This window comes from Somniosus microcephalus, chromosome 33, assembly GCF_052327205.1.
Source record: "Somniosus microcephalus isolate GS21.2 chromosome 33, FLI_Smic_1.0, whole genome shotgun sequence".
Classification (NCBI taxonomy): domain Eukaryota; kingdom Metazoa; phylum Chordata; class Chondrichthyes; order Squaliformes; family Somniosidae; genus Somniosus; species Somniosus microcephalus.
In genome coordinates this window covers 8,026,875-8,053,354 of record NC_141019.1, presented here as the reverse complement: position 1 = coordinate 8,053,354, position 26,480 = coordinate 8,026,875, and positions in this window count along the sequence as shown.

The following is a 26,480-nucleotide window of genomic DNA, read 5'->3' as shown; positions in this document are numbered from 1 at the left end:
GGAGGCTTTCAGAAGGGAGATTGAGATCATACAATGGCAACATGTTCCCGTAAAGGTCAAGGGTGGTTCCAAAAACCACAGGGAACCTTGGATGTCAGGGGATATACGAGAATGGATTAGAAAAAAAAGGAGGGCTTTTGGCAGATACAAAAGGCTAAAGACGGAGGAAGCCCTAGAGGAGTACAAAAAGTGCAGGGGGATACTTAAAAAAGAAATTAGGAGATCAAGGAGGGGCCATGAAATAACACTGGCGAGCAAAATAAAGGAAAATCCTAAGATGTTTTATAAGTATATTAAGGGTAAGAGGATAACTAGGGAAAAAATAGGGCCCATTAGGGACAAAAGTGGCAATCTGTGTGTGGAGCCGGAAGATGTAGGAGGGGTTCTAAATGAATTTTTTGCATCTGTTTTCACTATGGAGAGGGACGATGTAGACATAGAAATAGGGCGGGGGGACTGTGATATGCTCGAACACATTAACATCGAGAGGGAGGAGGTATTGGCGGTTTTAGCAGGCCTAAAAATGGATAAATCCCCAGGCCCGGACGAAATGTATCCCAGGCTGCTGTGTGAGGCAAAGGAAGAGATTGCGGGGGCTCTAACACACATATTCAGAACCTCTCTGGCCACAGGGGACGTGCCAGAGGACTGGAGAACCGCTAATGTAGTTCCATTATTCAAGAAGGGGAGTAGGGAAAAACCGGGGAACTACAGGCCAGTGAGCCTAACATCAGTGGTGGGAAAATTATTGGAAAAAATTCTGAGGGACAAAATCAGTCTCCACTTGGAGAGGCAAGGATTAATCAGGGATAGTCAACATGGCTTTGTCAAGGGAAGATCATGTCTGACTAATTTGATTGAATTTTTTGAGGGGGTGATTAGGTGTGTGGATGAGGGCAACGCAGTGGATGTGGTATACATGGATTTCAGTAAGGCCTTCGATAAAGTCCCGCACAGGAGACTGGTCAAGAAGGTAAGAGCCCATGGAATCCAGGGTGCCTTGGCACGTTGGATAAAAAACTGGCTTAGTGGCAGAAGGCAGAGGGTGATGGTCGAAGGTTGTTTTTGTGACTGGAAGCCTGTGGCCAGTGGGGTACCACAGGGATCGGTGCTGGGTCCCTTGCTGTTTGTGGTCTATATTAATGACTTGGATATGAATGTAAAAGGTATGATCAGTAAGTTCGCGGATGATACAAAAATTGGTAGGGTGGTAAATAGCGAGGAGGGTAGTCTCAGTCTGCAGGACGATATCGATGGGTTGGTCAGATGGGCGGAACAGTGGCAAATGGAATTTAACCCGGAAAAGTGCGAGGTGATGCACTTTGCGGGGACTAACAAGGCAAGGGAATACACAATGAATGGTAAGACCCTAGGCAAGACGGAGGGTCAGAGGGACCTGGGTGTGCAAGTACACAGATCCCTGAAGGCGGCGGAACAGGTGGATAAGGTGGTAAAAAAGGCATATGGGATACTTGCCTTCATTAGCCGAGGCATAGAATATAAGAGCAAGGAGGTTATGATGGAGCTGTATAAAACACTGGTTAGGCCACAGCTGGAATACTGTGTGCAGTTCTGGTCGCCACACTACAGGAAGGATGTGATAGCTTTGGAGAGGGTGCAGAGGAGATTCACCAGGATGCTACCAGCGCTGGAATGCTTCAGCTATGAAGAGAGACTGGGCAGATTGGGTTTGTTTTCCTTGGAGCAGAGGAGGCTGAGGGGGGACATGATTGAGGTGTACAAAATTATGAGGGGCATAGATAGGATTGATACTAAGGAGCTTTTTCCCTTAGTAGAAGGGTCAATAGCTAGGGGGCATAGATTCAAGGTAAAGGGCGGGAGGTTTAGAGGGGATTTGAGAAAGAACTTTTTCACCCAGAGGGTGGTTGGAGTCTGGAACTCACTGCCTGAAAGGGTTGTGGAGGCTGGAACCCTCACAACATTCAAGAAGCATTTGGATGAGCACTTGAAATGCCATAGCATACAAGGCTACGGACCAAATGCTGGAATATGGGATTAGATTAGACAGGGCTTGATGGCCGGCGCGGACACGATGGGCCGAAGGGCCTCTATCCGTGCTGTATAACTCTATGACTCTATGACTCTCTATATCCAACTCCTTCTTGAATATATTTAATGAACTGGCCTCTACTGCCTGCTGTGCTAGAGAATTCCACAGGTTCACCACTCTCTGGGTGAAGAAATTCCTCCTCATCTCTGTCCTAAATGGCTTACCCCTTATCTTTAGACTGTGACCCCTGGTTCTGGACTCCCCCGCCATCAGGAACATCCTTCCTGCATCTAGTCTGTCAAGTCCTGTTAGAATTTTATAAGTTTCAATCCAAACCATCGTAAACACCTTCACCGAAGCATACGAGAGCATGGGCCTTACACTAAACATCCGTAAGACAAAGGTCCTCTACCAACCTGCCCCCGCCATACAGTGCTGCCCCCCGATTATCAGTTATAACACTCTCTGCATTACACCCCACCCTCAGTATAAGGTTCCCAGTTATAACCCTCTCTCTGTTTCACCCCACCCTCAGTATAAGGCTCTCAGTTATAACACTCTCTGTTACACCCCACCCTCAATATAAGGTTCTCAGTTATAACACTCTCTCTGTTACACCCCACCCTCAGTATAAGGCTCTCAGTTATGACACTCTCTCTGTTACACCCCACCCTCTGTTACACCCTGTTGTGTCCGTGTATAATAAGACACAGACTGCAGGAGAACGGTACAACAGTTGTTTACTCAACGTGGCTCACTCTGGAACTGATCTGTACAGATTACTACTCAGTGCTATATACAGGTGTGGTCACTGCCAGTACTGCAGTATACATGAGCTGTAAAAGATAGCTCCCCCCTTAAAGGTACATACACTACAATTCCGCCCCTTTTAGATTAACAGTACCATAACACACATTTAACAATTAAATATCAAACTAATTACAATTTACACTTTTAACATGCAACATTGGCTGAAAATAGTCTATTTATATATTCAGTCTTTGGGGAGGCTTCCTGATCCTTTCTGGATAGCGCCTTTCCCGAGTGTCTTGCTCTTGGTGCGGAGGCGATTCTGGCCCCCTGTCGTCGGTTGGTTCATTAGCTTCCGATGCTACTGTTTCTGGGGTAGATGCGACCTGTACGTCGGGTTCATCACCAGGTACGTATGGGCGAGGCATGTGGTTGACTTGTTCCTGTGACTCTAGGATCTGGTCAGCATGGCGTCTCACGATGCTCTCCCCAACGTCCACTGTGTACATTAGGGGGCCCTGCCGTGTGCATATAGTTCCTGGCTGCCATTTTTCTGTTCGGTCGTCGCGGGCCAAGACTGGTTGCCCTACATTGAAGCTCCTTGTTGGCTTCTCATGGATGTGTTGGAATTGCTTACACTCAACATCTCTTCGTACATTTGGTCTGAGCAAATCCAGGCGAGATCTTAACCTTCGGTTAAAGAACATCATGGCTGGGGCCTGGTTGGTGACTGCATGTGTCGCATTCCGGTAGGCGAACAGGAAATTGTCCACCTTGTGCTTCTGCGGAATGTTGTCATTGTACATCACCTTTATTGCCTTCTTAAAGGTTTGTACGAACCTCTCGGCCAATCCATTTGTGGCTGGATGATACGGGGCGGATGTGTAATGCCTTACCCCATTCTATCCCTTAACTTGGGTGGAATTACCACTCGGGATCCACACATCAAGGTCCCCCGGCACACTGACAGCTGTTCTCGCCTTGTCGAGAATGCTGGCAACAGTGAGTCGCCATGTGCTGGCCATCCCTTCACCATCAAATCATATACCCGAGACAGTGTTGGGTCATTTCAGGTTTCCTTTTCGATACAAGCGTTAGTTACCGGTAGGTATTCAACTATAGTCGAATGGAATATTTCGACAGGATCCACTGCTGGTGCTTCCTCCGCAGTCGGCAGTGGCAGGCGTGATAGCCCATCAGCATTTCCATGCTGTTTCGTGCCCTTATATTCAATCTCATAGTGGTGCGCCCCTAGAAAAAGTGACCATCTTTGTAGTCGTCGCGCAGTCATCACCGGAACGCCCTTCTTCGGATTAAAAATGGAGACAAGAGGCTGGTGATCAGTCAGCAAGGTGAATTTCTGCCCGTGCAGATAGTGATTGAACTTTTTCACTCCCTACACTAGGCTGAGGGCCTCCCTGTCAATCTGGGCGTAGTTACGCTCGGCTGAGGTTAGTGATCGTGACGCAAAGGCTATTGGCCTCTCTGAGCCGTCCGAGAGTTTGTGCGACAGCACCGCTCCAATGCCGTAGGGTGACGCATCACATGCCAACCGAATTGGTAATGCCAGGTTGTAATGGGCCAATACCTCTTTCGATGTGATTAGTGTTTTGCTCTTCTGGAAAGCTCGTCTACATTCATCACTCCACTTCCATGGCACCCCAGTTTGCAGTAGGGTGTTCAGTGGGTGTAGTATTGTAGACAAATTTGGCAAGAACTTATGGTAGTAGTTTACCAGCCCGAGGAACGACCTCAGTTGTGACACATTTTCTGGTGCTGGAGCCTTGACTACTGCCTCAATCTTCTCTGGGGACTTATGTCACCCCTCTTTATCGATAACGTGGCCACAATACGAGATCTGTTTTCTAAAAAACTCGCATTTGGGGCGGTTAGCTCGGAGCCCATATTCCTGCAATCTAGTGAGCACCTGCTCCAGGTTGGCAAGGTGATCACTGTCATTTTCGCCCGTGACCAGGATGTTGTCCAAATAACACTGGGTCCCTGGGATCCCTTGCAGGACTTGTTCCATTGCCCTCTGCCAAATAGCCGGAGCTGATGCTACCCCGAATACCAGCTGGTTGTATTGGTAGAGACCTTTATGGGTGTTGATTGTGAGGTATTTTTTTGATGCTTCTTGTAGGGGGTTTCTCTTGCTCTTTCTGGTCTCCTGCCAGGCTTCGTGCAATAATTACCCTTGAGTGGTTCGACCCACTCCCCCCTACGGTTCTAGACCTTGGACTTAGGTGCAGAGAACAGTAGTGCAGAGAAAGAACTCAATAGACCAGGTTGAATAGCACGAAATGGATGCTTTTATTTTTAAACAGTTTGAAGCATTACAAAATACATATCATAGGCACAGATTAAAGTTACTACAATCATGCACAAATTTATGAACTTGACTCTATGGAAATGGGGAACACACGGCACATCGAAAAAAGGGGAAACACATTACGATTTCCCTTAACTCCCTCCCCTATACCTAAACTAAGTTTCGACCTGGGGAACTTGGGATCATGCTCACCACTCTCGAAATCGCGAGAAAGGGGGGTTCGCAGCCTTTTTGGCACCGCTTTCCGTCGTCACGTGGATTTGGAAACTTCTGGCGCAGTCGATATTCTCTCCTCCCTCGAGGCGGTGGGGTAGACCCAGCCTCGATGAGCGCTCGTTAAGGTTGAGATCCACCAAGTCAATTTGGGTTCATGGAGCAGACCCAGATGCAGGCTATGCACTTGGGAGAATCTTGTGGCATCGATCGCCGGTTCTCCAGAGGGTTTCTTCTCCGTCGGCCTGGGTCGTCGATGATTTCCCGACCCCAGTACCCGGGCCACCCTCGTCGTCTTCTCGTCGTGGCCGAGCCTTGTTTGGCTGAACACCGACCACGTTGTCCTTTTACCGAAACCGTCCGTCTTTAAAAAGACGAAAACGTTTTCATCGATCTGCCGAAGTGGAAGAGGCGCCGATCCGGGCACCGTCCGCCCTTCGTTCGTTCCTCGTAGAAGAAAGTTCTTGAAGAAAATGGAAGCCTGAAGTCGCCCAACAAGAAAGCCGTGGCAGTGAAGAAGAAGTTGTTCAAGTAACCCGGAGTCCGAAGTTCTTTAGATGGACTTTCAATCCGTAGTTATACTCTTTTGGGACAGTCTTATCTCCCGCCAAATCATAGTCCTGTCTTTGTATTAATTTTGGCGGGCAGAAATCTCTGCAGGGGCGCTTTGTCTTGTAACGGAGCTGGTGATAACTTGAACTGGCCTTCCTGGCCGATAATGTCTTTCAATGTCTTTTGCATTGTCACCGTGGCTCGGTTCGCATATTGATCGGTCCGGACATTTTCCTTGATGGCTGCTAAACGGTTTTTCCTTTGTACGATAAATGGGTATAAGTGTTTTTACATTGTCCGCCCATATCTTGATGGGCCCCATCCTGTACTTATAATCCATTGAATATGTATGCTGTTGCTCTGAGTTTCGGTTCCCAGAGATTGGCTTTCGTGGGCTCACTGTCTTCAATCCACAAGCCTGTCTGGCTTGCAGTAACAGAAATAAAATGGTTCATAAACTGATCACGGGGCCTGGCGGCCATTTTGTATGCCCTTTTATCAAAGGTTTTTCTGTGCAAGCTTACTTTGGTCAATAAACAGTCTTAATTTTATCCAGTTTTCTTGCGTGATTTTTGCTGAAAATTGCGAATCTTACAGGCCCCCCTGTGATACTGATAGCTTGCTTAAAGTATCAATAATCCTTGATGAGCAAATTTTCCCTGATTCCCCACATCCAAACATTCCTGGCACTTAACTATCTATGCCCCTCACGACACATGCAGTTCCCATTTCCGGAGAAAAATGAAAATTACCTCATGCACATTTGGAATCATAGACAGCAAATCTTAAACTATAACACCTTCACCTGTCAGATGGGCAGGGGTTGATACCCTTTTGCGCCATCTGCATGCATCTTTTATTAATCCAAAAAAACTTAAGAACAACTAATAACATGACAATACTTATTTCCTTATAACCCAAAACAATCAAAAAAAAAAAAAAAAAATTTTTTTAAATGGTGGGACGCTTAATCTTATACTAGCAGCTTAGAGTGGGGTATCTGCTTCCCCCATCTGCACATAGCGTTCTCTCCATTCTCCTGTGTTCTCGTGCCTCTGGAGGCGTTTGCCTCTTTTGCAATGCACGAAGAGCAAAAATATCACAATCAAAACCTGACATACTACTAGGATATGGGATGCTATTCTAATCCAGGCGGGGACCTCTATGTTGGTGAACAAGTCCCACCATGGTGGGATGGTTATATCCAATATGTCTTTTCCTATCTCTAAAGTCTTCTGCTCCAGTGTATAGAAATGTTTCTGCGAAACTATAACGGCTTTTAAAACCTTGGTGAGGTGTTCGGGAAGAGGGGGAATGACATAACCAAAATGCGCGACAAATCGTTGTAAGTCTGTGAAATTCTCTTTGATAGTGATGTGTACAGTGGAGGGCGCAGGAATGGGAACAATTCGTTGTTGTGCCACTTGAACCTCGGCCCTGGGTTTGAAACAGAAACTGCTATCACCGACCGAACACCACTCGTGTTGTCCATATCGGTACTGAGGCGCTGCAGTGGTGACGCAGTATGTCCCACCCCCGATATATGCTACCTGTGGGGGCACATGGTCCTCTGCCATTGCCTCCATGGTGCAATTCACCGGCTTCGCGCTAGCGGTTCTGAACCCGCACTGTGGTTTCAAAAAGGCATTCAAGTGCTGGGGACACAGGATGATGTGTGCTCCCCGGCTCCGACATCCCGAGAGGTCGGTGCCTGTCATCGTACGCTCCCATCTGATGACGTAAGGCGGGACCACTGCGTAACGAATGTGTGCGCCCCCCTGAATGACTCCAATGTTCTCTACTCTGTATACCGGGGCGGGCTTTGCTGCGGGACCCAACACCGGCATTCTTACTACTATTCCCATAATAGTGTGATTCGAATGTCCGCAGTCCACTGGAACTGGGTATGCTTCTGCGGCTAGTCTGAGCTGGCACGGGCTTAATGCATTCTCAAAAGGGTGGAGCGCTTGCAAGTGCTTGTTGCTGATCCAGGACGGGACCAAACCCTGTTTTAAATCCTCAAGATTACTGCGGCCCTCGCCCAATAACCACGCCCCGTACAGCACACAGGCCTCGTTTTGCGCAGCTTGATCGGACGCATTCCGATCCTCCTTAATGAGTGCATTTACCGTTCTCGCGTGTTTCTCCAGCTCAGCAATTATGTCCTTAAAGTGTAGTGTCATGGCCTGGTCCTCATGCAACTCAGAACCCACGACCTTGTTTTCGTCTGTCAATATGTTCCTTAACTGGGCTTTTAAACCGTTGATGTGTGTCTGCAGTTCCACGTTATCTAGAGCGTTGACAACAGATGTCCCGGTATTAAAAGCAGTGAATATGTCATTTACAGTACCCCTTCTTTGCCTCCCGACTCGATCCAAAACTTCTGGCAGTGTGGTGTATAATTTGTCTCTGTCGATGTCGGCAAAATCAAATTCGTAAAATTGTCTAAACATACTGGTTAACAGGACCTGGTATAATTGTTCCGTTTCTTTGGGACACCACTCCGGCAATCTTACCTCAGTGAGATTTAAAATCACTGAGGCCACCGCGTAGTGTACCCCTTGGTACAGCACCTGACCGGTGGGTACCAATACTAAACCGTTCCCGGGTCCCCTGGTGGTGGTTGGGCACCCTCCTTTCTGGGCTAGTGCTACCGGAAGCGTGGGCAGGGGCTTGCGTGGGCGGGTGATGAGTTCAGTGGCGTTCACCGGAATAGGGGAGTATGGGGCTCCGCACGCTCGAGTGCTAACATCCCATCTCATCCCCTTCCCTTCATCCTGCCACTGCCTCTGGAAGAAGATGGACACGCCCTTGGGGCAGACGCGTCTCGAACCCCACATACAGACATATATTCCCTCATCCGGTTCCCACCATTTGTCCCAACACACACGTAATTGTCCGTGAGTTCCCGTAATAGTCCGATGGGTATTATTACCCAGTCGCTCCCACTCGACCGTAGAGTTTCTCATGTCCTTTCCCAGCTTTCGTAGCCACCACCATCGCCTTGGTGGTACGTTCCCATTGCACACCAGACAAATCCTCTTTCCCACGGTGACGCTGACTCTGGGCGCTAGGATCCTCACTCGAGGGCACGTTAATGAAGTCTCTTGGTAGGCAAAACCGAAATTGCTGGAATATTCCGTAGAATTCGTTCCCAGCCAACCTGGCCATCTCCCTTGGTGGAAGTAGGTGGCGGTTTCCTCTACCTCTCGCTCCCCCGTCCCATCCGTTGCGATGGGGGCCGTGTCCCCGGAGCACCCGAAAATGATGACGTCCTTGGTGCGGCCTCGGTAGGCCCACCCGCACCCGATCGCCATGAACGCGACGACAATCCTTTCCATCGTATCCCAGGTTTCTGTAACCAACAAAATGATGTAGCCGGGCTCCCGATAGGTGCTGGCCTAAATTAATTGGACGCGCGGGTTCCTGGACCCCGCTCCCTAACAAACACACATACCGGGCAGACTTCAAAATTGTACTCTTAACACCATATACTTTACATTCCTTAAACTATGACCATAATTACCTATCTTAACTTATGTACAGCGCCGCCCTCCGTGGGGCGGCTTTCCGAATCCCTGTGAGGTCTGTCGTGTACCACACCCTGCGGTGGGGCTGCATTGATCTTTGGCCTTGATCCCCCGCAGCCTGTCGCTGCTGAACGGGGATCATGTCTTCCTGGGGCTGCTTTAAACCGTGGTTGGGGAGGATGGGGAGAATCTGGCCAAAATTTTCTGGGCTGGGGCGCTCGAGCTGACCTACGAGGGGCTGCTTTGGGTTGGGCTCCCGGGGCCGATGGACCGGGGGTCGTGACTGTTACCGTCACAGCCTGTGGTTCCTCCACAGCTGCCGGCTCCAGCTCCCCTTCCTCAGGCTCCGCCCCCCCGGGGTCGGGATCTGTGGCTTCCGACTCCACCTCACCTGTCCCTACAGGTAACGAGTCTTCACCCCCACTCCCTACCTCCCCCAAGCTTGAGTCGAGGGCGGGACTGCCGTCCTCTGACTCTTCCTCCTCCGTGATTGGGTCTAAAGCGAGGTTGAGCTGTTCGGGCTCTCCCCTGCCTAAATCCCATTCAAAAGATGAGACCTCCCACTCCAATGGGATGGCCTCTCCCTTCACGCAGGCTACTGCTCCAGCCTGTGTGGTCTGTGACTCTGTTACAGGCTGAGGATCTTTGTTCTCAGACCTGGTCCCCTTTGGTGGCCCTGGTGTACCCGGTTTAAACAGTTTACACTGGTTGATGTGAAACCATTTGGTACGTCGGGGCGTCTTCACTGCATAAACCATGGGGCTGGCTTTGTCTACAATGCTGTATGGCCCCATGTACAGTGGTTCAAAACTCCCTACCCTGGCGTAGTTTCGGACCATGACCTGGTCCCCGACTACCCACTCTTGTTGTTTCCGAGGTTCCAACAACAGTTTATTTCCCTGGTGCTGTCTTCCCATGTTCCCAGCCGCCTGCCCATAAATCTGTCTCAGGCGCTCCAAGAGGGTTTGGGCGAATTTGTCCCGTTTCACCTCTCGGAGCTGGCCCTCAGTGAGCACCGGGGCTAGCACATGGGTGGGTGTTCGCATGATCCTTCCAGTCATTAACTCGTGCGGGGAATACCCCGTGCTTTTGGACTGGCTGGCTCGGATCCCCATGAGGACTAAAGGCAGGACCTCCGCCCATTTCTGGGGCGAGCCCATTGTCTCTTTCCTCAGCTTTTCCTTGAGGGTCCGATTCATACGCTCAACAATCCCGGATGACTGGGGATTGTATGCTACGTGCCACTTTCCCTCAATGCCCAAGAGCCTGAGGGCGTTCTGCATTACTTGACCGGTGAACTGACTCCCTTGGTCGGACTCTACAAAACGGGGGAGTCCCCACCGTGAGAACACTTCCCGAATCAAGATCTTAGCAGTACCCAGTGCCGTAGCTGTTCTGCACGGGAAGGCTTCTACCCATTTGGTGAACACATCTACCAGGACAAGGCAGTACTTATAGCCTCCCTGGGCGGCGGGCAGGGGCCCTATGTAGTCGACCTGAATCGACTGCCATGGTCCCTCTACCCTCCTGATGTGCCCCATGGGCACCTTCCTTTTGTGGGGGTCTGGGTTGTTAGCAGCACACACAAGACAGCTTGCGCAGAACTCGCGGACATCGTCCCGAAGTCCCGGCCACCATCCCGCCTGCTCCACCCGTTGCCAGGTGACCTCAGGTCCGGGGTGTCCCGCTCCTGGACCCTCGTGGGCCAACTGCAGGAATTCCCTTCGGTGCTGCTGCGGCACAACCCACTGCTCCTTTCGGAACAGCATACCTTCTTTGACTGTGAGGGCTGCCGTACTGTACGGACCTTCTACCTGTTTGCCCTCTGTGATGGCTTTTAGGACTGCTTTTAGGGCGGGATCCAGGGTTTGGACGGTCTTTAGGTCTGGGGGCGGTGTCACCCCTGTGTTCCCGGGAATTCCCTCCCTGCCTTGGATCGCCGCCACGGGTCCGGGTTCGTATGGGTCCCAGAGAATGCCGTTGCGGGCACCCTCCCTGGCTAGCGCATCCGCCTGCTGGTTGCCCTGACTGCGGGGTTCTGTAATGGAGTGAGCCTTCACCTTATGGATGAACACCTCTCCTTTCTCCCCCACAGCTGCTAGGATCTTCTCCAGCAAGGGCTTAACTGTTAAAGGCCGCCCGTCCGCGGAGGTGTACCCGCGTCGGGACCAGATGGCGAGGTACTCCGTACACGAATTGCACGTGAACATGCTGTCTGAGCAAATCGTGTATGGGGTTGGGAAAATCTCGGGGTGGGTAACCACGTACGCCACCGCGGACAGTTCAGCCTGCTGCGCGCTCATAGTGCTGGGGAGCTTTATTGCCAGGGCAATGTTTGCCGCAGGGTCATAAACTCCACACCCTGTGAGTCGCTTGCCGTCAGCTACAGTGCTAGAACCGTCTACGTAGATCTCGCGGCCCATGGGATGTATCCCGGCCCGTAAACCTATGTTAACTTCCCATACCCCTTCTACGGAACATTGATGGGCTGTCCCGGGATATGCCATATTGGCTGCGAGCCTTGGCGCGCAGAGGCCTTTAACTTTGAGATCCATCTGGGAAAGGAGGAGGGTCCAGCGCGCAATCCGAGCGCTGCTTACGGTCCCATCCTTAATCCTCCCGTCCAGAAGCATCTTCGTGGGGGTGTGATGGGTGAGGAGCGTAATGGGAGAGGTCCCTGTGAAGATCACTGATCTGTTCACAGCCCAATGCGTGGCCAGGAGATGCCGTTCGCAATTGGAGAAACTCCTCTCCACATCCGTGAGCACCCTGGAGGAATAAACTACTGGTCTTAGCTTGCCGTGCCGCTCTTGGAGCAGTACTGCGCTCAGGCTGTCCCCACTAGCGGCTACCTCCAGAAAGAACTCCTCTCCCCCATCTATGGCCCCTAGGGCTGGCGCGGTCTGCAGATCTCTTTTCAACTTCTCGAATGCTGCCTGGCACCCCTCGTCCCAAGACCACTCGACTCCCTTGTGTAAGAGTCGAAGTAGCGGGGCCGCTGTGGCAGCATAGTCCTCGATGAAATCTCTGCAGTACCCGGTCAATCCCAAAAAGGACCTTACACCCGTTACTGTGTTGGGAATCGGCAGATCTTGTATAGATTCCCGTCTGGCCTTATCTATGGCTCTTTCCCCAGCGCGGATGGCCAGACCCAGGAATTTAACTTCCTGCTGGCCGATCTGCGCTTTCTTTGGGTTTACTTTGAAACCCTTCCTTTCTAACAGTTCCAACAATTCGGCTAACAGTGGGCCGTGCTGCTCCCTTGTATCTGTGAACAGGAGTAAGTCGTCCACATACTGCACTATCTGGTTGGGCTGGCTGAACTCTTTCAAACTCCCCGCCATACACTGATGGAAAATGCTGGGGCTGTTGTGAAAACCCTGTGGTAAGCAGTTCCAGGTGTACTGTTGCCCTTTGAAAGTAAAGGCAAACTTGTACTGGTCCTCCCGCCGCAGCGGAATGGACCAAAAACCGTTCGAGATGTCCAGCACCGTGAATGTGGTCGCCGATGCTGGAATACTCCCTATTAAGTCTGCAACTGCTGCTACCGTGGGCGCGCAGGCTGGGATATTACTATTGAGGACTCTATAGTCCACCGTGGCTCTCCACGAATTGTCCGGTTTCTTTACCGGCCATAATGGGGAGTTCACGTGGGTGGCTATCGTCCTCAATACGCCCTGCTGTACCAATGAAGATATTGCTGTCTCCATGTCGGGTTCTGCCTCCTTGGGGAAATTATACTGCTTTTGGGGTCGGATCATGGGGTCCCCGTCTACGCTGACTTCGAACCCAGTGACTCTCCCGCAGTCGTGCTTGTGGGTGGCGAACGCGGTCAGATTTTCTGACACACGCGCCTGCAAGTCCGTTGGGACGTTTGTTATCATGAGCTCGAGATCGTAACCTCCTGATGGCTTCATAGTGCACAGGGCCCCCTTTTCTTCCTTCCCCGGGATTACGACTACCTTACCTAAACCGCCCTCGGCTCCCCAGAGACAGTGATTTCTCAGGTCCACGAGGATCCCGTGTTCCACCAAGAAATCAGCCCCGAGGATGCCTTTCCCCCCCCCCCTCTTTCCACTTCAATAGGATGCACGTCCATGTGGTGTGGAGCGCTCCCAACTGAATGGAGAGCGGGAGGGAGTGCGCGCCAGCCTGTGCTCTACCCGTGAAACCCGCTACTAAATATGGAGCCTGGGCGGACAGAGGTGAGGCAAAAGGTTTGTCCGTGTGGATCAAGGTACATGAAGCTCCCGTATCCAACAGGTAACTACCCCTTTGTTTCTCCACCTCCATCTCCACCACAGGTCTTCTCCAAGCGTCATAGCGGAGCGGACACAAGTAGATGGGCTGCGCGGGCGTCAGTCATTTAGGTGTTTCGGCTGGGGTCTCGGGGGCGATAGGGCTGTTAGCAACCGCTACCTTCCCCTGCCAGGTCATCAGAGACCGCATAGTCTCCAAGACTGACTCGATCGCAGCGGGGTCCACAACCGCACCACCCCCTTCATTCGGGGCAAAAGCTACGGTTGGGTTCTGGACTGGTGTTGGGGCAGCGGCCTGCACTTGTGGTTGTGCTGGTGTTGGGGAAACTCTCGGGCCATTGGCGACTCGGGCTTGGGCTCGATCTTGGGCTGCGGCGAACTCTCTCTCCCTCTTATCCTTCCAAGGATTCCTACAGTCCTTGCGCCAATGACCCTCCTTCCCACACCCGTAACAACTGCTATTTGCTTGGGGATGGCGATTTCCCTCCTGACGCCATTCCTTTTTAGCAGAGGCTGCGGGTCTCACCTCATGCACCTTTCCTTTCACAACAGGCGTTTTCTTGCCCTTGTTGTTTCTATAACTGATCGTGAGCTGATCTAGTACTACTTCCTCCGTGGAGCGGGCGTTAGTGGGGTCAAACCATGCTTTGGCCTGTTCCTTCACTACTGGCAGGCAACCTGCTACCAGGCACCGAAGCCAGTGAGCCCTTTGTTCGCCATCCAGCCCGGCCCGGGCCGGCCCGCCCGGGCAGCTGCGCCGATACACTGGCCACAACCTGTCGGCGAAAACCCGTGGGGGTTCTCCCTCTAGCTGCACTGTCTTTTCTAAACGGAGGAACGGAGTTCCGTCCCCCTCTCCCATGATCTCCAGAATCTCATCCCGTAGCAACTCATAGTCCCTGTGCCCTCTCTTGCTCTCGTCAGGGAGACACTGGAGGAGCGAACTGTCCAGGGAGAACAGCAGCATTTTAGACTGTTCAACCCCGTCGCAGTCATTGACTGCTGCGGTCTGCTCCACGTCCCTGAAATGCACGGAGGGATCTCCTGACTCGGAGAGTTTTGGGATGTGACTTATCATCTCTCTTAGCTGTCGTGCGCTATGAGGCATTATGATCTGACTCTCAAGGGGTCCGTCATCGCCATTTTCTTCATTTGGACCGATCCTCCGGTGTCTCGTTGGACACATTGGCGCCGACCCCGACTCTACTGTCTGGGGTTGCTCTACCTCAGGGCTCTTTTCCTCTACCGTCTCCGTCTCCTGTCCCGGAGTCCAAGACTCCTCATAGGCAGGAGGCGCAGAAGGTTCGGGGGTTGGTACCCCAACTGCCTCTTGTGGAATCGGTCTTTTGGATTCCTTGGCTAGCAACAGCTGACTCGCTGGTGGATTTATGAGACACACCAACCCGTTTGCCTTCGCTAGGGCCTTTCTCAGGTCCTCTAGCTCCCGGCGGCAAGTGCTGTGGTCGGTGTTCTCAGATCTATCCTCCATGGCCATTTTATATGCTGCCCTGGCTCCCAGGAGCTTTTCCTCTTGGGCATCTACTTGTTTGGCTAGACGGGAACACCTCTCTCTCATTCTACCTTCACTGGCCTTGGCCTCCACGACCTGACATTTTAAATATTCTACCCGGGTTTCGTGGCAGCGAATTACAGAGCGGCGTTCCTGGTTCAGCGCGTCAAGCGATTCAATCAGTTTTTGACCTCCCGCAACCTTTTCCTCCACGCCTTTAAGCAAGCCGTTGATCTGGACTGTCTGTGCTGCAACTACCTGGTCCAAAAGCTGGACTTGCTTCTTGTAGCACATCAGCCAGACCGCCTTTTCTACAGATTTCTTATGCTCTCTACCCGCTGTCCACTTGATGGCTGCGTCTAGCGGGCGCCTATCCCTTAGTAGATCAGATATCCATTGTTTTGTGAGGTTGACTTTTCCGAAAACATAATCTGCTATTCTTTCATCCATCACATTTCGTCTATTCAGATCTTGATCTAACACACTACTTTCCTGCTGCCAAGGTCCTGCCGCGGTCGCCATTTCTGTAGGGGGTTTCTCTTGCTCTTTCTGGTCTCCTGCCAGGCTTCGTGCAATAATTACCCTTGAGTGGTTCGACCCACTCCCCCCTACGGTTCTAGACCTTGGACTTAGGTGCAGAGAACAGTAGTGCAGAGAAAGAACTCAATAGACCAGGTTGAATAGCACGAAATGGATGCTTTTATTTTTAAACAGTTTGAAGCATTACAAAATACATATCATAGGCACAGATTAAAGTTACTACAATCATGCACAAATTTATGAACTTGACTCTATGGAAATGGGGAACACACGGCACATCGAAAAAAAGGGGAAACACATTACGATTTCCCTTAACTCCCTCCCCTATACCTAAACTAAGTTTCGACCTGGGGAACTTGGGATCATGCTCACCACTCTCGAAATCGCGAGAAAGGGGGGTTCGCAGCCTTTTTGGCACCGCTTTCCGTCGTCACGTGGATTTGGAAACTTCTGGCGCAGTCGATATTCTCTCCTCCCTCGAGGCGGTGGGGTAGACCCAGCCTCGATGAGCGCTCGTTAAGGTTGAGATCCACCAAGTCAATTTGGGTTCATGGAGCAGACCCAGATGCAGGCTATGCACTTGGGAGAATCTTGTGGCATCGATCGCCGGTTCTCCAGAGGGTTTCTTCTCCGTCGGCCTGGGTCGTCGATGATTTCCCGACCCCAGTACCCGGGCCACCCTCGTCGTCTTCTCGTCGTGGCCGAGCCTTGTTTGGCTGAACACCGACCACGTTGTCCTTTTACCGAAACCGTCCGTCTTTAAAAAGACGAAAACGTTTTCATCGATCTGCCGAAGTGGAAGAGGCGCCGATCCGGGCACCGTCCGCCCTTCGTTCGTTCCTCGTAGAAGAAAGTTCTTGAAGAAAATGGAAGCCTGAAGTCGCCCAACAAGAAAGCCGTGGCAGTGAAGAAGAAGTTGTTCAAGTAACCCGGAGTCCGAAGTTCTTTAGATGGACTTTCAATCCGTAGTTATACTCTTTTGGGACAGTCTTATCTCCCGCCAAATCATAGTCCTGTCTTTGTATTAATTTTGGCGGGCAGAAATCTCTGCAGGGGCGCTTTGTCTTGTAACGGAGCCGGTGATAACTTAAACTGGCCTTCCTGGCCGATAATGTCTTTCAATGTCTTTTGCATTGTCACCGTGGCTCGGTTCGCATATTGATCGGTCCGGACATTTTCCTTGATGGCTGCTAAACGGTTTTTCCTTTGTACGATAAATGGGTATAAGTGTTTTTACATTGTCCGCCCATATCTTGATGGGCCCCATCCTGTACTTATAATCCATTGAATATGTATGCTGTTGCTCTGAGTTTCGGTTCCCAGAGATTGGCTTTCGTGGGCTCACTGTCTTCAATCCACAAGCCTGTCTGGCTTGCAGTAACAGAAATAAAATGGTTCATAAACTGATCACGGGGCCTGGCGGCCATTTTGTATGCCCTTTTATCAAAGGTTTTTCTGTGCAAGCTTACTTTGGTCAATAAACAGTCTTAATTTTATCCAGTTTTCTTGCGTGATTTTTGCTGAAAATTGCGAATCTTACATTCTGCTACCTCCATTTGCAGATACGCCTGGGCCAGATCAATCTTAGTGAAGCGTTTCCCTCCAGATAGCGAGGCAAAAATATCTTCAATCCGCGGAAGTGGATATTGTACGGTGTGAAGGACTGGGTTCACTGTTACCTTAAAGTCCCCACTGATGGGAACCTTCCTTGGTTGCCCAGGCGTGCTGCTCAACGACTTTTTCATCACAGGGACGATGGGTGTAGCCCACTCGCTCCAGTCTACCTTGGACAGTACTCCTGAACATTCCAGACTCTCCAGCTTTGCTTCGATGGCTGGGCGGATCGCATAAGGTACCGGTCTGGCCTTAAAAAATTTTGGGCTTGCGTTTTCTTCAATTTTAATCATCGCTGTCATGCCTTTTAGTGTTCCGAGTCCTTGCTGGAACACTTCTTTTGCATCAGTTAGGACCTTTGACAGTCGCCCAGGTGTGACGTCGTCATCCTTTTTGTCAGCCACAGTCAGTGCCTGTATAGAATGCCAATCCAGTTGTATTTTCCGGATCCATTCACGTCCCAGTAATGGTGGTCCTCCATCTTGCAATACATACTGGTCTAGTTTTGGTGTTTCCTTACCGTTATATATAACGGTCACCCTTTTCCTTTGGGGTAGACTTTTTGTTCCGTGTACGTCTTCAAAATAATTTTTGTATCTCTCAAGGGTATGTGTGAGAATAGCCGCTCGTAGTCCCGTCGGTTTATGACTGTTAGGGCTGATCCTGTGTCCAATTCCATCTTTACCTGGACTCCTGCTATCTTGAGAGTGACCCAAATGGTTCGGTGATCCTCCGTCGTGATCACATTATGTAGTTTCAGACAACTCAGTTCCCTGCTTTCGGAGTCGTTATCACTCTTTTGTTCATCTGAACTATTCTCCGTCATCTTATGTACCTTCTTGCACTTTTCTTTGGTAGGTTTCTTATTGCTGGTTATCTTTCCCGACCTGCAGACTCGTGCTATGTGTCCTACTTTTCCACACTGTCTGCACACTTTGTCTTTGAACCAGCAATCATTCTGGTCGTGTGTTGTTCTGCCGCAGTGATAGCACTTCTCTGTTCTATATGACATTTCGTTTGTGCCATATTCTTGCGGTCTCTGTTGTATCTCTGCAGCGCCCCGTGCTGCTGCTGCATATGATACCGCAATGCTGAAAGCCTTTTCCAGCTTAAGGTCCTTTTCAGATAAAAGCCGTTTCTGGGTTCCTTCACTTTGAAGCCCACACACAAACTTATCCCTTAAGGTATCTGCCATTCCCGCTCCAAACTGGCAGTGTTTCGATAGTTTGCGCAGTTCTGTTAAATAATCAGCATTGCTTTCATCCTTATGCTGGTTCCGTTTGTGAAACTTGAATCTTTCTGCTATCAGCAGCGGTGTGGGGTTTAAATGTTCCTGTAGTATCGTTACTATGTCTTCAAAACTCTTTTCCATTGGCTTCGTTGGGGTTACTAGATTTCGTAATAAACCATACGTCTTTGCACCCATTAAATTTAACAATACTGACGCTTTCTTGTCACCTGACACCTCATTTGCCTTGCAGGATACCTCTGTTCGTTCGACATATGTAGTCCAATCTTCGACTTCATTGTCAAATGCAGGGAATATGCCACTCTTCGGCATTTTGGGTGTGGTTTAAAATGGCTTCTCCCAGTGGCTTAAAATGGCGTCTCCCGCGCTTTCCTTCCTCCCCCGCTGCTGCCAATGCCGCTCCCGGTGGTTCTCGTGGCAATGGCGACGCCCTGTAGGTTTGGCGCGCTTCTCCTGCGCTGCTGCCAACGTTGCTCTCGGCGGTCCTCGTTGCAATGGCGGTGCCTCGCGGGTTTCTGCGCGTCTCTCTCTCCCTCTCTTCGACGCTGCTCGGCCCCTGAACACCGGCTGCGCCCTGTGCGCTCTGCCCTCTCTCTCTCTCTCTCTCGCCCCCGTCGACGCTGCTCGGCCCTTTGCTGTGCCACTCGGTCGGGCTCTAGCCCGCCGCTGTCCGGGAATGGTCTGCGCACTACCTGTTGCCAGCCCGTTTCGCTGGACCACCTCGACTGGAAAGCCAAGCCTGGCTCTCGACAGCCTCCCCCGCAATTCTTGAGTCTCTGCTGGATGACTGGGCGGTTGCCCGTGGTCGACGCCAGAGTCTCTGGCCTTGACCTCCAATCCACTGATCTCCAGGAACGAATCCCCGGGAGGTGATGCAGAGTTGCAGGTAAGTTTGAACTTGCCTTGTCGCCAATGTTGTGTCCATGTATAATAAGACACAGACTGCAGGAGAATGGTACAACAGGTGTTTACTAAACGTGGCTCACACTGGAACTGATCTGTACAGATTACTACTCAGTGCTATATACAGGTGTGGTCACTGCCGGTACTGCAGTATACATGAGCTGTAAAAGATAGTTCCCCCCTTAAAGGTATATACATTACACACCCCACCCTCAGTATAAGGCTCTCAGTTATAACAGTCTCTCTGTTACACCCCACCCTCAGTATAAGGCTCTCAGTTATAACACCCTCTCTGTTACACCCCACCCTCAGTATAAGGCTCTCAGTTATAACACTCTCTCTGTTACACCCCACCCTCAGTATAAGGCTCTCAGTTATAACACTCTCTCTGTTGCACCCCACCCTCAGTATAAGGCTCTCAGTTATAACAATCTCTGTTACACCCAACCCTCAGTATAAGGCTCTCAGTTATAACACTCTCTGTTACACCCCACCCTCAGTATAAGGCTCTCAGTTATAACACTCTCTCTGTTACAACCCACCCTCAGTATAAGGCACTCAGTTATAACACTCTCTCTGTTACACCCCACCCTCAGTATAAGGCTCTCAGTTATAACACTCTCTCTGTTACACCCCACCCTCAGTATAAGGCTCTCAGTTATAACACTCTCTCTGTTACAACCCACCCTCAGTATAAGGCACTCAGTTATAACACTCTCTCTGTTACACCCCACCCTCAGTATAAGGCTCTCAGTTATAACACTCTCTCTGTTACACCCCACACTCAGTACAAGGATCTCATTTATAGCATTTTCTCTGTTAATTTCCACCCTCATTATTAGTCTGCCTCCTGGCTTTTTGACACTGCATTAACGCAATTGAACGTGACATTCGCTGTCGGCCCACAGCTCATTATAAGACTAAGAAGTTGGCTCAAACCCTAATTGTGGACTAAGCCTGTGGGGTGCTGGCAGCCATTGAGTGGCAGTTGTCCAGGCCGTGCTGTGCGATGCAATCTTATCTGTCCGGATCCTTTCCTATTAACAAGCAACAATGACCAAAACCTACACCTTGTGCATGTGTCCTTCATATAGTTGATGTGCGAGTGATTCAGCAGTCATTACCAGAGCCCCATTCTACAGACTCACAATCAATGTCTGCCTCTCCCACGCTAATGATGGTTCGAATCCATCACAAAAGATGTAGCCAGATTTTGGGGAAATTTTTCAGCCATCAAATCTTTTCTTCTCCTCCCTGAAGGTGCTGGTTGGTTCTGGGACGCAGTCTCTGGGTTTCTGGCGGCTATCTTGTACCTCACTCAAGTGTGAGCCGCGACAGTGTGTGTTGGCAGGCCATTCAACCGTGGAGGGTGTCACAGCCGAGCCTGATTCTGTCCTCACCCATCATCGACTTCCATAGACTTTGCAGTAAGGACCACTGAATCAGCAACGGGACTGGGAAACTTTGTTCTCTTTCACCTTTGTAACCGAAGGACACTGAGATTGAATCCTCCACAACTGCTGCTGTCCCACCTGAGGTAAGTTAACTTGGCACACACCTTCCTGGTTTCTGTGGGTGCTGTATTAAAGCCATTGGGGTGCCACTGTCATAAAACTGTGCGAGGATTTGGTCCCCTCACATGGTGGGTGATGTAAAGTTCAGAGAAGGGACACTAGACCAATACCTAGATTAAAGTCTATTAGTTACCATGATAGGATTAGAGAGCTGAGGATTTTTACTGAGGGTGAGATGGAGCATTGCAGCCAGGAAGATTGAGAAGAGCGTTGGTGCGATGACACAGCCTTGCTTGATCCCGGTTCATACGTGAATTGGGTCTGTGGTGGATCTGTTGCTCAGGATCACAGCTTGCACATCGTCGTGAAGCAGGCGGAGGATGGTGACTTTTGAGGGCAGCCGAATTTGAGGAGGACACTCCATAATCCCGCACGGTTGACGGTGTCGAAGGCCTTTGTGAGGTCAAAGAAGGCCATGTAGAGCGGTTGGTGCTGTTCCCTGCATTTCTCTTGTAATTGACTCATCTAAGAATTCATTTTCCACGTGGAAGCAAGTCATCGGTTCCGAGGGAATGCCTAAGAAGAAGAAGAGGTCTATAAAATAATGAAAGGATGGGATACTGACCACGTGGATTATTTCAGTTAGATAAGTTAGCACAGGAATAAGGGTATGAGCATCAGTTACATAATTATAGAACGAGTTAGGATGTCAGAAGCATTTCCCAGTGCGCCGTACCAGTGTCTCTCACCCTCACCCACCAGTGCACTGTCCCAGTGTCTCTCACTCTCACCCACCAGGGCACTGTCCCAGTGTCTCTCACCCTCACCCACCAGTGCACTGTCCCAGTGTCTCTCACTCTCACCCACCAGTGTACTGTCCCAGTGTCACTCACTCTCACCCACCAGCGCACTGTTCCAGTGCCTCTCACTCTCACCCACCAGTGCACTGTACCAGTGTATCACTCTCGCCCACCAGTGCACTGTCCCAGTGTCTCTCACTCTCACCCACCAGTGCACTGTTCCAGTGTGTCTCACTCTCACCCACCAGTGCACTGTCCCAGTGTCTCTCACTCTCACCCACCAGTGCACTGTCCCAGTGTCTCTCACCCTCACCCACCAGTGCACTGTCCCAGTGTCTCTCACTCTCACCCACCAGTGCACTGTCCCAGTGTCACTCACTCTCACCCACCAGTGCACTGTTCCAGTGTCTCTCACTCTCACCCACCAGTGCACTGTACCAGTGTCTCTCACTCTCGCCCACCAGTGCACTGTCCCAGTGTCTCTCACTCACCCACCAGTGCACTGTTCCAGTGTCTCTCACTCTCGCCCACCAGTGCACTGTCCCAGTGTCTCTCACTCTCGCCCACCAGTGCACTGTCCCAGTGTGTCTCACTCACACCCATCAGTGCACTGTCCCAGTGTCTCACACTCTCACCCACCAGTGCACTGTCCCAGTGTCTCTCACTCTCACCCACCAGTGCACTGTCCCAGTGTCTCTCACTCTCACCCACCAGTGCACTGTACCAGTATCTCTCTCTCTCACCCACCAGTGCACTGTCCCAGTGTGTCTCACTCTCACCCACCAGTGCACTGTCCCAGTGTCTCACACTCTCACCCACCAGCGCACTGTCCCAGTGTCTCTCACTCTCACCCACCAGTGCACTGTCCCAGTGTCTCTCACCCTCACCCACCAGTGCACTGTACCAGTATCTCTCACTTTCACTCACCAGTGCACTGTCCCAGTGTCTCTCACTCCCACTCTCCAGTGCACTGTACCAGTATCTCTCACGCTCACCCACCAGTGCACTGTCCCAGTGTCTCTCACCTTCACCAACCAGTGCACTGTCCCAGTGTCTCTCACTCTCACCCACCAGTGCACTGTCACAGTGTCTCTCACTCTCACCCACCAGTGCACTGTCCCAGTGTGTCTCACTCTCACCCACCAGTGCACTGTCCCAGTGTCTCTCACTCTCACCCTCCAGTGCACTGTCCCAGTGTGTCTCACTCTCACCCACCAGTGCACTGTCCCAGTGTCTCACACTCTCAGCCACCAGTGCACTGTCCCAGTGTCTCTCACCCTCAGCCACCAGTGCACTGTCCCAGTGTCTCTCACCCTCACCCACCAGTGCACTGTCCCAGTGTCTCTCACTCTCACCCACCAGTGCACTGTCCCAGTGTCACTCACTCTCACCCACCAGTGCACTGTTCCAGTGTCTCTCACTCTCACCCACCAGTGCACTGTACCAGTGTCTCTCACTCTCGCCCACCAGTGCACTGTCCCAGTGTCTCTCACTCTCACCCACCAGTGCACTGTCCCAGTGTCTCACACTCTCACCCACCAGTGCACTGTCCCAGTGTCTCTCACTCTCACCCACCAGTGCACTGTCCCAGTGTCTCTCACCCTCACCCACCAGTGCACTGTCCCAGTGTCTCTCACTCTCACCCACCAGTGCACTGTCCCAGTGTCACTCACTCTCACCCACCAGTGCACTGTTCCAGTGTCTCTCACTCTCACCCACCAGTTCACTGTACCAGTGTCTCTCACTCTCGCCCACCAGTGCACTTTCCCAGTGTCTCTCACTCTCACCCACCAGTGCACTGTCCCAGTGTCTCTCACTCTCGCCCACCAGTGCACTGTCCCAGAGTCTCTCACTCTCGCCCACCAGTGCACTGTCCCAGTGTGTCTCATCACACCCACCAGTGCACAGTACCAGTGTCTAACACTCTCACCCACCAGTGCACTGTCCCAGTGTCTCTCACTGTCAGCCACCAGTGCACTGTCCCAGTGTCTCACACTCTCACCCACCAGTGCACTCTCCCAGTGTCTCTCACTCTCACCCACCAGTGCACTGTCCCAGTGTCTCTCACTCTCACCCACCAGTGCACTGTCCCAGTGTCTCACACTCTCACCCACCAGCGCACTGTCCCAGTGTCTCTCACTCTCACCCACCAGTGCACTGTCCCAGTGTCTCTCACCCTCACCCACCAGTGCACTGTACCAGCATCTCTCACTTTCACTCACCAGTGCACTGTCCCAGTGTCTCTCACTCCCACTCTCCAGTGCACTGTACCAGTATCTCTCACGCTCACCCACCAGTGCACTGTCCCAGTGTCTCTCACCTTCACCCACCAGTGCACTGTCCCAGTGTCTCTCACTCTCACTCTCCAGTGCTCTGTCCCAGTATCTCTCACTCTCACCCACCAGTGCACTGTACCAGTATCTCTCACTCTCACCCACCGGTGCACTGTCCCAGTGTCTCTCACTCTCACCCACCAGTGCACTGTCCCAGTGTCTCTCACTCTCACCCACCAGTGCACTGTCCCAGTGTCTCTCACTCTCACCCACCAGTGCACTGTCCCAGTGTCTCTCACTCTCACCCACCAGTGCACTGTCACAGTGTCTCTCACTCTCACCCACCAGTGCACTGTCCCAGTGTCTCTCACTCTCACCCACCAGTGCACTGTCCCAGTGTCTCTCAATCTCACCCACCGGTGCACTGTCCCAGTGTCTCTCACCCACCAGTGCACTGTCCCAGTGTCTCTCACTCTCGCCCACCAGTGCACTGTCCCAGTGTCTCTCACTCTCGCCCACCAGTGCACTGTCCCAGTGTCTCTCACTCTCACTCTACAGTGCATTGTCCCAGTGTCTCTCATGCTCACCCACCAGTGCACTGTCCCAGTGTCTCTCACTCTCACCCACCAGTGCACTGTCCCAGTGTCTCTCACCCTCACCCACCAGTGCACTGTCCCAGTGCCTCTCACCCTCACCCACCAGTGCACTGTCCCAGTGCCTCTCACCCACACCCACCAGTGCACTGTCCCAGTATCTCTCACTCTCACCCACCAGTGCACTGTACCAGTATCTCTCACTCTCACCCACCAGTGCACTGTCCCAGTGTCTCTCACTTTCGCGCACCAGTGCACTGTCCCAGTGTCTCTCACTCTCACTCTACAGTGCACTGTCCCAGTGTCTCTCATGCTCACCCACCAGTGCACTGTCCCAGTGTCTCTCACTCTGACCCACCAGTGCACTGTCCCAGTGTCTCTCACTCTCACCCACCAGTGCATTGTCCCAGTGTCTCCCACACTCACCCACCATTGCATTGTCCCAGTGTATCACTCTCACCCACCAGTGCACTGTCCCAGTGTCTCACACTCTCACCCACCAGTGCACTGTCCCAGTGTCTCTCACTCTCACCCGCCAGTGCACTGTCCCAGTGTCTCTCACTCTCACCCACCAGTGCACTGTCCCAGTGTCTCTCACTCTCACCCACCAGTGCACTGTACCAGTGTCTCTCACCCTCACCCACCAGTGCACTGTCCCAGTGTCTCTCACCCTCACCCACCAGTGCACTGTCCCAGTGTCTCTCACCCTCACCCACCAGTGCACTGTCCCAGTGTCTCTCACTCTCACCCTCCAGTGCACTGTCCCAGTGTCTCTCACCCTCACCAACCAGTGCACTGTTCCAGTGTCTCTCACTCTCACCCACCAGTGCACTGTACCAGTGTCTCTCACTCTCTCCCACCAGTGCACTGTCCCAGTGTCTCTCACTCTCACCCACCAGTGCACTGTCCCAGTGTCTCTCACCCTCACCCGCCAGTGCACTGTCCCAGTGTCTCTCACTCTCACCCACCAGTGCACTGTCCCAGTGTCTCTCACTCTCACCCACCAGTGCACTGTACCAGTGTCTCTCACCCTCACCCACCAGTGCACTGTCCCAGTGTCTCTCACCCTCACCCACCAGTGCACTGTTCCAGTGTCTCTCACTCTCACCCACCAGTGCACTGTACCAGTGTCTCTCACTCTCGCCCACCAGTGCACTGTCCCAGTGTCTCTCACTCTCACCCACCAGTGCACTGTCCCAGTGTCTCTCACTCTCGCCCACCAGTGCACTGTCCCAGAGTCTCTCACTCTCGCCCACCAGTGCACTGTCCCAGTGTGTCTCACTCACACCCACCAGTGCACTGTACCAGCGTCTCACACTCTCACCCACCAGTGCACTGTCCCAGTGTCTCTCACTGTCAGCCACCAGTGCACTGTCCCAGTGTCTCACACTCTCACCCACCAGTGCACTGTCCCAGTGTCTCTCACTCTCACCCACCAGTGTACTGTCCCAGTGTCTCTCACTCTCACCCACCAGTGCACTGTACCAGTATCTCTCTCTCTCACCCACCAGTGCACTGTCCCAGTGTGTCTCACTCTCACCCACCAGTGCACTGTCCCAGTGTCTCACACTCTCACCCACCAGCGCACTGTCCCAGTGTCTCTCACTCTCACCCACCAGTGCACTGTCCCAGTGTCTCTCACCCTCACCCACCAGTGCACTGCACCAGCATCTCTCACTTTCACTCACCAGTGCACTGTCCCAGTGTCTCTCACTCCCACTCTCCAGTGCACTGTACCAGTATCTCTCACGCTCACCCACCAGTGCACTGTCCCAGTGTCTCTCACCTTCACCAACCAGTGCACTGTCCCAGTGTCTCACACTCTCACCCACCAGTGCAC